This window comes from Pinus tabuliformis, chromosome 1_2 (assembly GCF_031772625.1).
Source record: "Pinus tabuliformis cultivar Carrire ecotype Pingquan chromosome 1_2, CPIR1, whole genome shotgun sequence".
Taxonomy (NCBI): Eukaryota; Viridiplantae; Streptophyta; class Pinopsida; order Pinales; family Pinaceae; genus Pinus; species Pinus tabuliformis.
In genome coordinates, this window is record NC_142298.1 from 280,625,037 (window position 1) to 280,638,592 (window position 13,556).

Sequence of the window (13,556 nt, forward strand, 5' to 3'; positions counted from 1 at the left end):
CCGGTGATCTCCACTATTCAATTGTGGGCCCACCCTCTTCTTCTCTACTGGCCGGCCATCGATCTAGTAGCCAAAAGTATTAGTGTAGCACCTGTAAATTCACAAACTGATGTCCGCGTACCATTATCTATCAAACCTTCTCTGCTTTTTCTAACACTGGACCATCCTTTGTTGCTGCTTTGTCCAAAAACCTCAAAACCGGAGTATGAGCAATGGGGAATCTGCCTTTAGCAACATAGGCTTTGGGGTCAACCTCATGAAGTTCCGTGGGATCCGACGGCACATTAACTCTCCATTTACGAACTACTGCAACAATTACTTGAGCCATGCGATCGAATGGATTCCCATTCTGAACTTTGTGTCTGTAAAATGGAGTACCTATTAAGAATAGTATGACAGATATAATCAATCCCACCGTGGGAATAGCATAACCCACAGAGAATCCCACACGGTCCTGGAACTTGGAAGCTTTCTGACCGAAGTTGGAGCCCAGTGTGCATTCTGGCGGTCTCAGAGATTGCAATGAAACCGCCAATGTCAAAATTACCATCCCCGCAATATAGACGAATGAAAACACTGTGAATGTCCAATAGCGTCCCCAGTGAGTATCTGCACTATAGGCGCCGATGACAGGGGTGATCCAGATTGTACCAGACCAGTTAGAGACATTCGATGACGAGCTCACAGTATCTTCATGCAACTTATCTGTCAGGTAAATCACCAAATTGGAGGCAATCCCACAATAAGCCATCCTTTCGAAGACCTCATAGGCAACGACGAAGGAACAAGCCTTCCATCTTCTAGTTTTGGACCTGAGAACGGGCCTGCCTTTGAGATCGACAGAGCCATCCAATGCAATTAATCCCTGAGACTCCATATTAAAACTCTCTTGGTTTTCATCTCCGGCCATTGCTGCTTTGATGAGCGATGTTCAACAGAATCTTCAGTGTTCACTCCTGCTTATAAGTTTTCTCTGTGTATGACTCACGTGCTACTCCATGTTAAAACTCTGTTATTTTCATATCTAGCCATTGCTGAATGCTTGCACTAATCAGCTTGTAAGCTTTTATGAGTGATGGAGGCCAAAAACTTTGAAGTGCTCGCTCCTCCTAATACTTTCTTTTGTCGGTGTGGACCATGTGCCCCTTCACACCCAGATGCCCCTTCCTACATTTTCGTTGGGGTTTACAATATCAATATCAGATATAGCTGGCCATGACTTCTTAATTAGTTGAAACTTGCCCATTGTTATGGTCATGGGTGTGTAGCACCCTTTAGGTTTTTTACTACATGGAATAAGGATAAATTTTACCTTCAGAATTGGTAATATTGATGAGAATACCAGCATATGAATTCGGTCTTCTTGTGTTTTAGCAATTGTCATTTGGGTCTCCTCTGAGAATTCAAACAAATCCCCAGTTTCGTAGCACGCTACGAAACCACGCAAACAGGTAGCGCTGCGAAACTGCTAAACAGAATTCAGGCGCTGCGAAAACACCCTGCCTTTTAGATATGCTAAAAATTTTTGACAACAGCATTTTCAGTGATAACAGTGGCTCCACTAGGGATAGTGTGCCCTTGTGGTGCGCTAAGAACACGCAGCTCCAGTGCCTTACCCATTTGTGACAAACAGAAATTTGCTTGACAAGCATGACTGTAGGAGAAAGAAACTAATGCTACTGAAAAATAAATGCTCAGCTAACCTTGAGCTTATTTGCAATTTATCTACCTACCTACCCTAACCATTCAAACTTCCCTCAGCTCAATCAATATGAAACTTCCAATGCAGCCAATCATTTGCTTTGTCTGACATTTGATTTCTTTGCCTGTCCCGGAATTCAGAACCAATATGACAGTGTAATGACCGCTGCCACTGAAATCTTCCCTGACTGTATCGGATTTCAGAACTAATGTGATAGTGTAAAGACCACTGCCACTGAAATAGTCTCTGATCTTCATATGAAAACTGAAACACTGGAGAGTAAAACTCTTCCATATAATCAGCTACAGGATCCCAGAACACATGATCAGCTTGTCCTTCCACGACACTTTCCAGCTGTGCAAACTGATCTTCAACCACAGCGTTCAGTTCCTCAATCGTAAAAGAGAGGGGAACCAGCATAGTCTCCTTGCGTTCAGTCATAAAAAATTTCTGGGAATAATGATCATGATCATGAAAATTATATGCCTGAATTTGTCCTTCTAATCCTTCAATTTCTTTCTCAATATCTTTGGCAAATTCATCAAAAAATTTCATCTTATCCTCTGACTTGCAGTCAAAGGATTTCAGATATGAGGACAGGGACAAAGAAAAAGATTCATTTGTTTCTTCTTTATTATGATCATCATTCCACTGTTTAAAACCTTCAACTGAAGGAGAGTTTACTTCCACCTCTGACCTATCTATCCATTCCTCCAAGAACATAAGCCAAAAGTCTGGCAATGACTTAATGGACTTGGCAGGCAAGCATTCAACCCACTGTTTGCATTTCCCTTGGAGTGAATCATAAAATAACATAATGCAAACATCCTCATGTTTAATTCTAAGAAGCTGTGCAAATTCACAAAAATCTGATATATGATCCAAAGTTAAACTCAGATTCTCTCCGTTAAATTTTGGACCATTCCTTAGAAAGTATGCATCCTTGGGAAAATGATTTGGGAAACCATGAATTCCTGAGAAATCTATGCATGCATACCTTGAACAAAGAAGAGCAGCTTCTGGGTCTTTCATAACTCCAGTGGAATCACCATGAATATATAAACCTTGAATTCTTCAACAATGGAGTCGCCAAGGTAGTTTTGCAGCCTTGAAAATCATTTGAACTCCTGCTACCTTCAGAAATTCAATCTTAAGCTCCCGGCAGACGCACCAAAATGTTATCACAAAACCAGTACTAGGGACTGCAACCAAGCAAAGTCTCATGTAACTGTTTCAGACCAAACTTTAGATTAGGAATTAGCCTTCCTAATCAGAGAGGGCTCTCTCACAACTCTTAATAAAATCCTTCAAACACTAGATGGCTAACTCTTTATTCACTTATGAAAGCATAACTGGTTGGAAACACATCAAACTAGCTCTCATTGGGCTATGGAGTCTATAATATCAAGTAAACAAGGAAAACACAGTGACCTCATGGAAATCAAGGCTCTTAGCATTACATGTCAAACATATTCCACCAACACATAGCTTGCTGTATACACAGGAAGTCAGAGCATATAATTATGAATTCTGAGTGATTGCATACAACAAAACCATAAAATAACATAAAGTATAACACATCATCACTACATTTGATCATGACAATCCTTCGAGAATCTTGAGAAGAGAATAACTCTGTTTTACTATTACTGTCAAAAAAGGTCTTACAATGGCCCAAAACAACACTGTTTTTCTATTAAGTATCCAACCCTTTTTACATCCTCCATTGATCCATATATAGGCAAGCAAACTAAAACACCTCGAGCTTCCTCCTCCAGCATGAGGGGAGCCTCGAAGGTGGTTATTAACTATTCCTACATGCTACTAACTAATGCATTAATTACAAACATGCTAGGCTGTAATTACATACAATCCTAATCAAACTAAAACATTAATTCTTTTCTCCTCGCAGGCTTGATGCTTTCTTGGATGCTGGACAGCTGTATGATTTCCATTATGGCTAAGATATGTTAAGGGAGCATTCACCGAGCAAGTTGGTCTCGGATGCTAGCTGTAAGACAACTTATTAATTGATAAAATTAATCATCCTATATCCACGGTCCCCTGTCTTCCATTCCTCTTCATCATTTAAAGACCACACTCCAAGTTCTTTGAACCTTCAATTAACAACGCATAATCACCATATGCTATATGATCTGGATACTTCAAGGACCAACAGGTGTATCAATCGAACATTCTGGTAACCCCACCAATACCCTAGTAGCTCGGTCATAAATTGCCTTTGAGAAAACTTTATGAAAATAAACAAAATATTTTATTTTCCCTTCAAGACCTACACCTGTCACTGTTTGAGTTGTTATGAAACCCATGTATGATCTCCCTGCCTGAGTTTGAGACCTTCTTTTACCATTAACTGACCTCATCATCAAAATTCATTTTTTTTCCACAAAACAACATTCTACAGCAGTTTCGTAGCGCGCTACGAAACTGCTGTAGATGTCAAAACAGAACCTATATATCTTTGAAGCGTTTTCTGCTTAAATTCATGATCTCTTCAGACATTTGTACAGCTATTAGGAACCTAAATAGTTTTAAGAAGATGAAGCTTGCTTCTATCATTACATATCACAGCCAACTTGATTAGCATCAAACCAATAAAAAGCTTCATAAATCCCAACTGGAACATAAAGTCACTGGAGTATTCCTTGCTGTCTTCAAATCTTCAAATGAGGTGGTCTTTTTCAAAGTACAGATCTTAAAGTTGGAAGAATTCAACACTTGGACATTAAGCTCCTTAGGATTATCAAACCAAACTATCTCACCCTTTGCAATTTGACTGGGTCTACATATATCAACTTCGGCTTGTCTGTCAGAATCAGCTGCATCTTTTTGTTGTAAAGTTTCCGAATTTTCTTAACCAATGAAACCATCACAATGAACTCCCCTGGATCTAGAAATTTCTCCCATTTAGAGTCAAAAGCATCGATAGTATAAAATTTAGCCTTGTGCTCCTAATTCTCTACTGTCACTGATTTTCTTTTGGATGAAGGATTTGATGAAGATATAATTCCTACAGGGACTCTGTTTTTTATGCATAGAACCTAGAAATCAAAGCTGCAATGTGGGCACTAGCAACTTTATCTCTCAATGGATCCACAATAACATCAGAGATATTCTAGATTGAGGCAGCGCATGTTATAGAACTCAAAAGGCTCGGCAAAATATCCTTTAAACCAATCTCGCGAATAAGACAACAAATTGCTGAAGTTCACACTGAAGTTCAGTACTTTGCATCTCCATTTGAAGTAGCATCTCCATCTTTGCATGTTAATACTTTCCTAACTGCATTTGCGAGGTCTGTCACGTAACTGTCATTGCAACCTATCTCAAGTAGAGCTGTCTCTAGTTGAAAGAGATATTCAATGTTAGGCCTGGAAGGACTCACAGCTCCAACAATTTGATGAGCCATCATTTCCAATGGTACAGGGTCCAGGTAATTTTAATTCGAATTCTTGTCTGTTGATGCAATGTACACAAGGACTCCAGATATAGCTGGCTCTATTGAATCCTTTTCAAAATAGAAATCAACGTAGGCCTTTTGGTCATATTCCTTCTCTCTCACTTCTAGATAAGATAAAGCAATATCTTCAGCTTCCTGTCCAGAAACCCTGTAAGCAACGCCTCGACTGATGTGGCCATCGTGAGGCTCGAGTGTAACAGTCCTGCCGGGATTGGCAGGGGTTCCTCTATGGTCTGTGCTCCCTTGATGGAAAAGACGACGGTAGCCTTTGATGAAACCAACTCGTTGTTTGTCATAGTGGAAACCCGCCTTCCATATTATGGAACCGTAACCAAACACCGACAGAACCATCTTCTCCGCCTTGCCGTCAACCTCCCTCAATTCTACAGCCTCCAGGGGATGCCATTCAATCTTTCACGGATGCCATTCACTAGTGCACTCATCTTTTAACGACATCAATCAATATCATTCCAGCTTTTGCGCCACATCTCTATCCCAGTGTCACTAACCATGGCGGCCTTATGGCAATCAAATTCTTTATAAAGCTACTTGACACTTGGCATTAATCGCTTAGGACTGGGTGTGTTTTCTGCAGCATCAACCATATGAATCCGATGATCTCCACTATTCAATTGTGGGCCCACCCTCTTCTTCTCTACTGGCCGGCCATCGATCTAGTAGCCAAAAGTATTAGTGTAGCACCTGTAAATTCACAAACTGATGTCCGCGTACCATTATCTATCAAACCTTCTCTGCTTTTTCTAACACTGGACCATCCTTTGTTGCTGCTTTGTCCAAAAACCTCAAAACCGGAGTATGAGCAATGGGGAATCTGCCTTTAGCAACATAGGCTTTGGGGTCAACCTCATGAAGTTCCGTGGGATCCGACGGCACATTAACTCTCCATTTACGAACTACTGCAACAATTACTTGAGCCATGCGATCGAATGGATTCCCATTCTGAACTTTGTGTCTGTAAAATGGAGTACCTATTAAGAATAGTATGACAGATATAATCAATCCCACCGTGGGAATAGCATAACCCACAGAGAATCCCACACGGTCCTGGAACTTGGAAGCTTTCTGACCGAAGTTGGAGCCCGGTGTGCATTCTGGCGGTCTCAGAGATTGCAATGAAACCGCCAATGTCAAAATTACCATCCCCGCAATATAGACGAATGAAAACACTGTGAATGTCCAATAGCGTCCCCAGTGAGTATCTGCAATATAGGCGCCGATGACAGGGGTGATCCAGATTGTACCAGACCAGTTAGAGACATTCGATGACGAGCTCACAGTATCTTCATGCAACTTATCTGTCAGGTAAATCACCAAATTGGAGGCAATCCCATAATAAGCCATCCTTTCGAAGACCTCATAGGCAACGACGAAGGAACAAGCCTTCCATCTTCCAGTTTTGGACCTGAGAACGGGCCTGCCTTTGAGATCGACAGAGCCATCCAATGCAATTAATCCCTGAGACTCCATATTAAAACTCTCTTGGTTTTCATCTCCGGCCATTGCTGCTTTGATGAGCGATGTTCAACAGAATCTTCAGTGTTCACTCCTGCTTATAAGTTTTCTCTGTGTATGACTCACGTGCTACTCCATGTTAAAACTCTGTTATTTTCATATCTAGCCATTGCTGAATGCTTGCACTAATCAGCTTGTAAGCTTTTATGAGTGATGGAGGCCAAAAACTTTGAAGTGCTCGCTCCTCCTAATACTTTCTTTTGTCGGTGTGGACCATGTGCCCCTTCACACCCAGATGCCCCTTCCTACATTTTCGCTGGGGTTTACAATATCAATATCAGATATAGCTGGCCATGACTTCTTAATTAGTTGAAACTTGCCCATTGTTATGGTCATGGGTGTGTAGCACCCTTTAGGTTTTTTACTACATGGAATAAGGATAAATTTTACCTTCAGAATTGGTAATATTGATGAGAATACCAGCATATGAATTCGGTCTTCTTGTGTTTTAGCAATTGTCATTTGGGTCTCCTCTGAGAATTCAAACAAATCCCCAGTTTCGTAGCACGCTACGAAACCACGCAAACAGGTAGCGCTGCGAAACTGCTAAACAGAATTCAGGCGCTGCGAAAACACCCTGCCTTTTAGATATGCTAAAAATTTTTGACAACAGCATTTTCAGTGATAACATAGCCCATGGGAAGCATAACTCCTTAAGGAGGTATGGAACCATGATTGGACCCCTTAGGCAAGAAAAATGGCTCTCGACGAGAAATCCAATTGTCACAATCACTTTTGTGCAGCTAAGCTTCCATGAGAGGGCATGCATTATTTTGTCAAATTCACCTAGGATTTGTACCTAGCCCCAACTGTTTATATGTATTTATGGGAAATGAAATGTTGATGGGTTACTTGACATGCCCCACCAATTTCACTATTAAACTGTGAACCCATTAAAAATTTCATGTTTCTTAATAAATAGTCAGGTTATTCATGTGAAAATTAAATTAATTGAATCTATGTATGAACGATAATTATTTCTTTCTTTGTACTTGTAGACATATTGTATTCCATGTGCCTCTGCTCTTTAGAAAATTGACTTTTAGCTACTATATAAAAGTAAATTGAAAGTTGCTAATACATTTAGGTTCTTGGAAAAGTATTGTAATAATACATCTTTTGAGAAAATAACTATGAAGTTTAAACCCTTCTAGAGAACTTTGGTAATGCAGATAAAACCTCTTGTACAACCAACAAAGGACATAATGAATGTAATTGATATTGATTACCTATGGCAGGAGTTATTCCCAAATGGTAGTGGATTTTAAGTTTGAAACATATTTCATTATAGTTCTACTTTTTTAATATTTATGCATTAGTTTCGATTTTCTACTAGATAATGATTGAAAGTTTGTTTCAATTGTAGTACTAGGGAATATGGGTGTATTTATGAACACCCCTATAATATTAATACATGGAATTTAATGCATCACACTACAATGAAGTATCATAGGATTTGTTCCCTTTGGGTACAAATACTACCCTCCAAAACATCTATCAGTTGTTACAGTAGTCACAACCTTGCAGAAAAGGAAGTAATTATATTCTCTCGAAAATGTAATCTAGAAGTTGGAGGCATTTCTCAAATTTTTGGAGTGTATGTGGAGATAGCATACAAAAAGGATACTATAGAGTACAGCTGATCCTAACTTATGCAGGAACACAACAAAATACATATGTACACATAAACATAGAGATGCAGCAGAAATAAAACTTCATTTCATTAATATCAAAGAACTAAAATATGCTTACATACAGAAATGGAAATAAACTAGCTCAGGCGATGGTAGCTTATCTTTGAGAAGAGATATGGTGGATAAATTCCTTTGAGCTATGTTACAATGAGGCTCAAGGGCCTTTTTATTATTTAACAACAAGGGACAACCCTAGAAAACCAAAACTCTAACCCTATGAGATGGAACACCAAGTGTTTGTGGGCCTCATTGGGGTTAGTTGGGTAGTCAACTTCTTAGGGTCATAACTTGGTCATATTATCTCTATTTGCAATGTATGATACCTCATTGGAAATATATCTTTGAGTACTACAATATTTTAGAGGGACACAAAAATACCCCAAAAAAGCGCCATTTAGGGGGTCAAAATTTCTCCAGAAGTTCAAGACCCGAAAAACTACCAAAAATATTAAATGTAGCTATAAACAAGGAAACTAATGAAACCAATTGGAGGTCTAGGTGGAATAGGTGAGTGAACACCAATATCCACCTAGATCAGTCCTCTATTCTTAAGAATAAATGGTCCCCATTGTGTGTAGAGCCTCCATGAGGTGAGGAAATTTTTGTTGAACTTGGTCCTTGGTGATCCACTTGCCGTGGTGAAGGAGTTGGCCCACTTTGACAACTAGATATAGATAGATGATGTGTTAGTGATTGTTGTTGATCTATGTGTCCATGATCCAATCAGCTATGGCATCTTCCATGCATTCTAGGTTTAATTCCATTGGTGTGAATTGTTCTGCAATGTCGGATGTGTCCAACAATGGTGGAAAGTATGGCCGTAGGTGGTCCACATTGGATAATGGGTGCATGCCAAGGAATAATGGAATGTTTATCTTAAAGGAATTGTACCATACAACCTTGATGATGGCGTATGACCCATATTAGAGTGAGGGAAGCTTGCATTGGGGCCCAACGAGGTATTTCTTTTGCAGATGTAGCCAAAGTTTGTCACCCACTTGGAACTTGTGTTGCACCTGATGTTGATCATGTTGCTTCTTATACTTAGCATTGGCTCTGTCCAATATTTCATGGACCTTTTGGTGGATGTGTTGAATGCACTCAATGAAGTTGTTAGCCCTGTCATCTGGGACTGGACATGAGCTGAATCTCTCTGAGTAGCTACAAATGGAATGATCACATTAATGGGACATAGTGGTTGGAATCCAAATCCCACTTGAAAGGGGATGTGGCTAGTTGAGCTATGGAGAGATCTGTTGTAGCTGTGTTGGAAATATGAGAGGCTTTCATCCCACGTGCATAGATGCTTCGAGTTGTACATGTGCTGAATGTGTATGATCATCATGTTGACAACCGCTGTTTGGCCATCAGTTTGGGGGTGGAAAGTCGTGGACTTAGTGAGATTGGTATCCAAAATTGACCAGAGAATTGACAAAAATGTACTTAGGAACCTATTGTCTGAATCTGATATAATGGACAATGGGATCCCAAAGTGTACCCAGGTTCGTTCAAAGAAGAGCTTAAAAGTGGCTTCTGTTGTGATATTCTTCTTGCAAGCCACCAGAATGGTCATATTAGAGAATCTATCGATGACCAAGTAAACGCAGTCATTGCCATCCTTAGTAGAAGGAAGGCCCAACATGTAATCCATGGAGATAGATTCCCAAGGTTGACTAGGAGTAGGCGGAGGAGTATATAGGCCTCACTTCTAGATGGTCAGTTTGATAATGGTGCAGGTAGTGCATGATCTGATGTACTTCCCAACATCCTGTCGAAGGCTCATCTAATAAAAATAGTTTTGCAGCACTGCCACTATTTTCTCTACCTTGAAATGTCCAATGATTTGACCGTAGTGCACCTCCCAAATCATATTGCATTCTTTCTTGAAGGAACATGGAGGTGTCCCAGGTGGCATAGCAGTGAGTCCTGGAGGCGAAATTTTGGAACTTGCTTTCCATCCAAGAGCATCTGGTATGTGTTCCGAAATTATGGATCGCTCTCGTAAAGATGCGACCACCTCGCAATCTGATGCCCACAAGAATCGAGCACAGTGGTCAACACCATGATCGATGGTTGTACAAGGCAGTTTTCAACATTGTTGGTGCTGCCCTTCTTGTACATAATTTTCAAATGGAATTGTTGTAGGTATGTGGACCATTTTCCATTTTTTATGGTGATCATTCTGTAACTTCCCTTATGTCTGTATGAGCTGCAAGGGTCAGTGGTGTGCATGGATGATCATTTCCTTCCCCAGAATGTAATGTTTACATTGTCGGAAGGCTTGCACAATGAAATACATATCTTTTTCATAGGTGAGATACTTTAAAATTGTATTTGAAAGTGTCTGACTGTGATATGCTAGTGGATGCCCCTGATAAGTAAGAAATGGACTAATAGCATAGTTAGAGGCATCTATCTTGATCTCAAATAGTTGTTCCAATTCTGGTAATGTGAGCACTGATGCATAGGATAGGTGATGTTTTAATTTGGAAAACACCTTCTGTTGGGATTTAGTCCAAAAGAAATTTGTTTTCACTCTTCCCTTGGTGACTTGACCCAATGACCAAGTGATATGATATATCTCCAAAACAAACCTACAGTTGAAGTTAGCAAGACCCAGAAAGCTACGGAGCTCTGTTAGAGTGATTGGGATGGCCATTCCTGAATGACTTATATCTTGGCTGGGTCCACATGCACATCTTGCTCACTAATGATGTACCTAGATATTGAACCTATGTTATGCAACCAGCTCATAAAATAGAAGAAAAGATAGATCAATGACTTAAAAATCTGCCTCTTCAAGGGGGCAACCTCCTTTACATTACACAAATGAACAATTCTTGGATGATATAAATGATAAGACCTTGTTTCTATATATAGGAGTCTAAGGGATCATAATATAATCAGATCCGACATAACAATAATAATGTAAGGGCACAATAATAACAATAGTGGGCTTCTATGGGGCACAATAATAACAATATGGGGATTACACGGGCAAAACAATATAATAAGGGGGTTGCACTAATAACAATAATGGGTTACACTATTATTATAGGGACCTAACATGCCCCTCTCCTTCAAAAAGTGTTGTCCTTAACGCTTGAGTAGTTATGGATGCTTCTATATAAAATTCTTGTCCTCCCATGTGGAATCTTCAGCGAGTAAGTTCTTCCACTTGATGAGATACTCTGAAATTTATCGATTTCGTAGCTATCAGGTTCTTGTTTCCATGACTGCTTCAGGTTCCAATATGATTTTTCCTTCCTCGTCAAGTTCTGACAATATTATTTGAACTGGGAGCTTGTCACCTATAACCTTATTTAAGCATGAAACATGGAAAATTGGGGGCACTGGCGAAGATGTAGGAAGCTCCCATTTGTATGCCATAGTACCAATCTTTTGCAGCACCTTGTAAGGACCATGGTACTTTGGTGGTAATTTATTATCCTTCTTAGCTTGCTTGAGGGACATTTGTTTGTATGGTTGTATTCGTAAAATACAGAGTCTCCTATATCAAAAATTATTTCACTATGATGTTGATCTGCCTATTGTTTCATTCGACTCTGCAGGAAAGTGAGTTTATCCTTTTTCTTCTTGATATATCTATCTTGAGAGTATGAGGAGTGGTAATTCCTGCCAATGCATTACAAGATATTTTCAAATTCATTTCTTCTTTCTCTGGGGTTGGTTCCTGGTGTATATCCTCTTCTTTTGACATTTCTTGATCCTTTTCTTCCTCCTCTTCACAATCAATGGAAAAGAATTTCTTCTCAGCACACTTTGACCTTTAGTGTATTTGCTATCACAACTGTAACAAAGGTAATTTTCTTCTTTTTCTTCCAATTGTTGTGGTGTCAACCTTGTAGGTTGTGGAAGGCTAGGACCAACAACACTTCCATCTTTATAGTTGTGAGTGGTAGGATTTCTGTTGCCATAATTTTGCTTTTAATTTTTATTTCCAGCCTGAATTCCTTCTCCAATGAATCAGTTTCCCAAAGACGAACCTCATGTTGAATGTTATCCTTTAAAGTCCCTATGAAGACATCAATCCTCTGCTTCTCTACAATATCATTTACCCTTATATTCAATTTTTGGAAGTCTTCAATGTGCTTTGCCATTCAACCATTTTTTTTGAGATTTATCAATTGGCTAAAGAAGGTGTTGTTCTTCATATCCTCATAATGTGTGTTTGTGAAAATTGATCAAGTGACAAGTGGTTTACAAGAACAGAACCCTTTATACCATAAAAATTTATTGAGTTCTAAATATAAAGATGCAATACATACCTTTTGTAAAAGTTTCACATCACGTCGATCAAAATATTTCTCCATCTGTAGTATCCATGTCACGGGATCCTTATCATCAAACTTCCTCATATCGGTCTTTGGAATATGGTGGGTCTTCAATCTAATTTTGGATTCTATGAAATCATGATTAACATTTATTTTTCTTTCATCATGAGTTTCCTCTACTACCTTTTCGTAATTAGGATGCATTTCTTGTAGTAGCTTTGTCCTCCCTTCCTTCAAACCTTCGATGTATTTCTTCAAATATTCCATGCCTTTCTTCAAATATACTTCCATACGATCGATATTAGCTTCTATGGCACATATAAAACTATTTATCCTATCTTCGATCGCATTCTTCAAATCATCCATCCAAATTTTACTTCTAGGTGTTTCTATTTTCTTTAGTTGAGTCATTATTTTTCTTGCTTTTAGGAGATCGATATTTAAATGACTGTAACTTTGTAATTTCAGATCTTCAAGTTTTGAAATTTTGGCTTGTGGTAGCCCTCTAATTCCTCTTTATAACCTCACTAGTCTGATCAATATTTGATTCTTCAATAAAGAGTTACGCCAAATCACTTACGATGATATGATTATAGACTGGTTCAGTAGAGTGAACTTGTCTGACCTTCCATGTGTCACTATTTTGACCTACGGACCTGAAAAAAATACACAGAAAAGTAAATTCCATCCTCTCTCTATAAATTCTTACAACGTTTCAATCTGATGCTCAGAAAGAAAGTTATGACGATTTTCCCAAGGTCACCTGTTTGGAATGTAATTCAGGAGTTTGCAATAACCCTAAATGTCGTGGACTGTATGTCCAAAACTTTACCGAAAAAATATCTTAAATG

General features: G+C 39.2%; 3 pseudogenes; all 3 read right to left on the minus strand.

Moving 5' to 3' along the window:
- Window positions 1-130: 130 nt before the first annotated feature.
- On the minus strand, window positions 131-910 carry LOC149205427 (protein NRT1/ PTR FAMILY 5.1 pseudogene; annotated as a pseudogene).
- A 4,033-nt stretch (window positions 911-4,943) lies between these two features.
- LOC149205428 (gamma-glutamylcyclotransferase 2-3 pseudogene) lies at window positions 4,944-5,534 on the minus strand (annotated as a pseudogene).
- Window positions 5,535-5,924: 390 nt separating this feature from the next.
- LOC149205429 (protein NRT1/ PTR FAMILY 5.1 pseudogene) lies at window positions 5,925-6,704 on the minus strand (annotated as a pseudogene).
- Window positions 6,705-13,556: the final 6,852 nt, after the last annotated feature.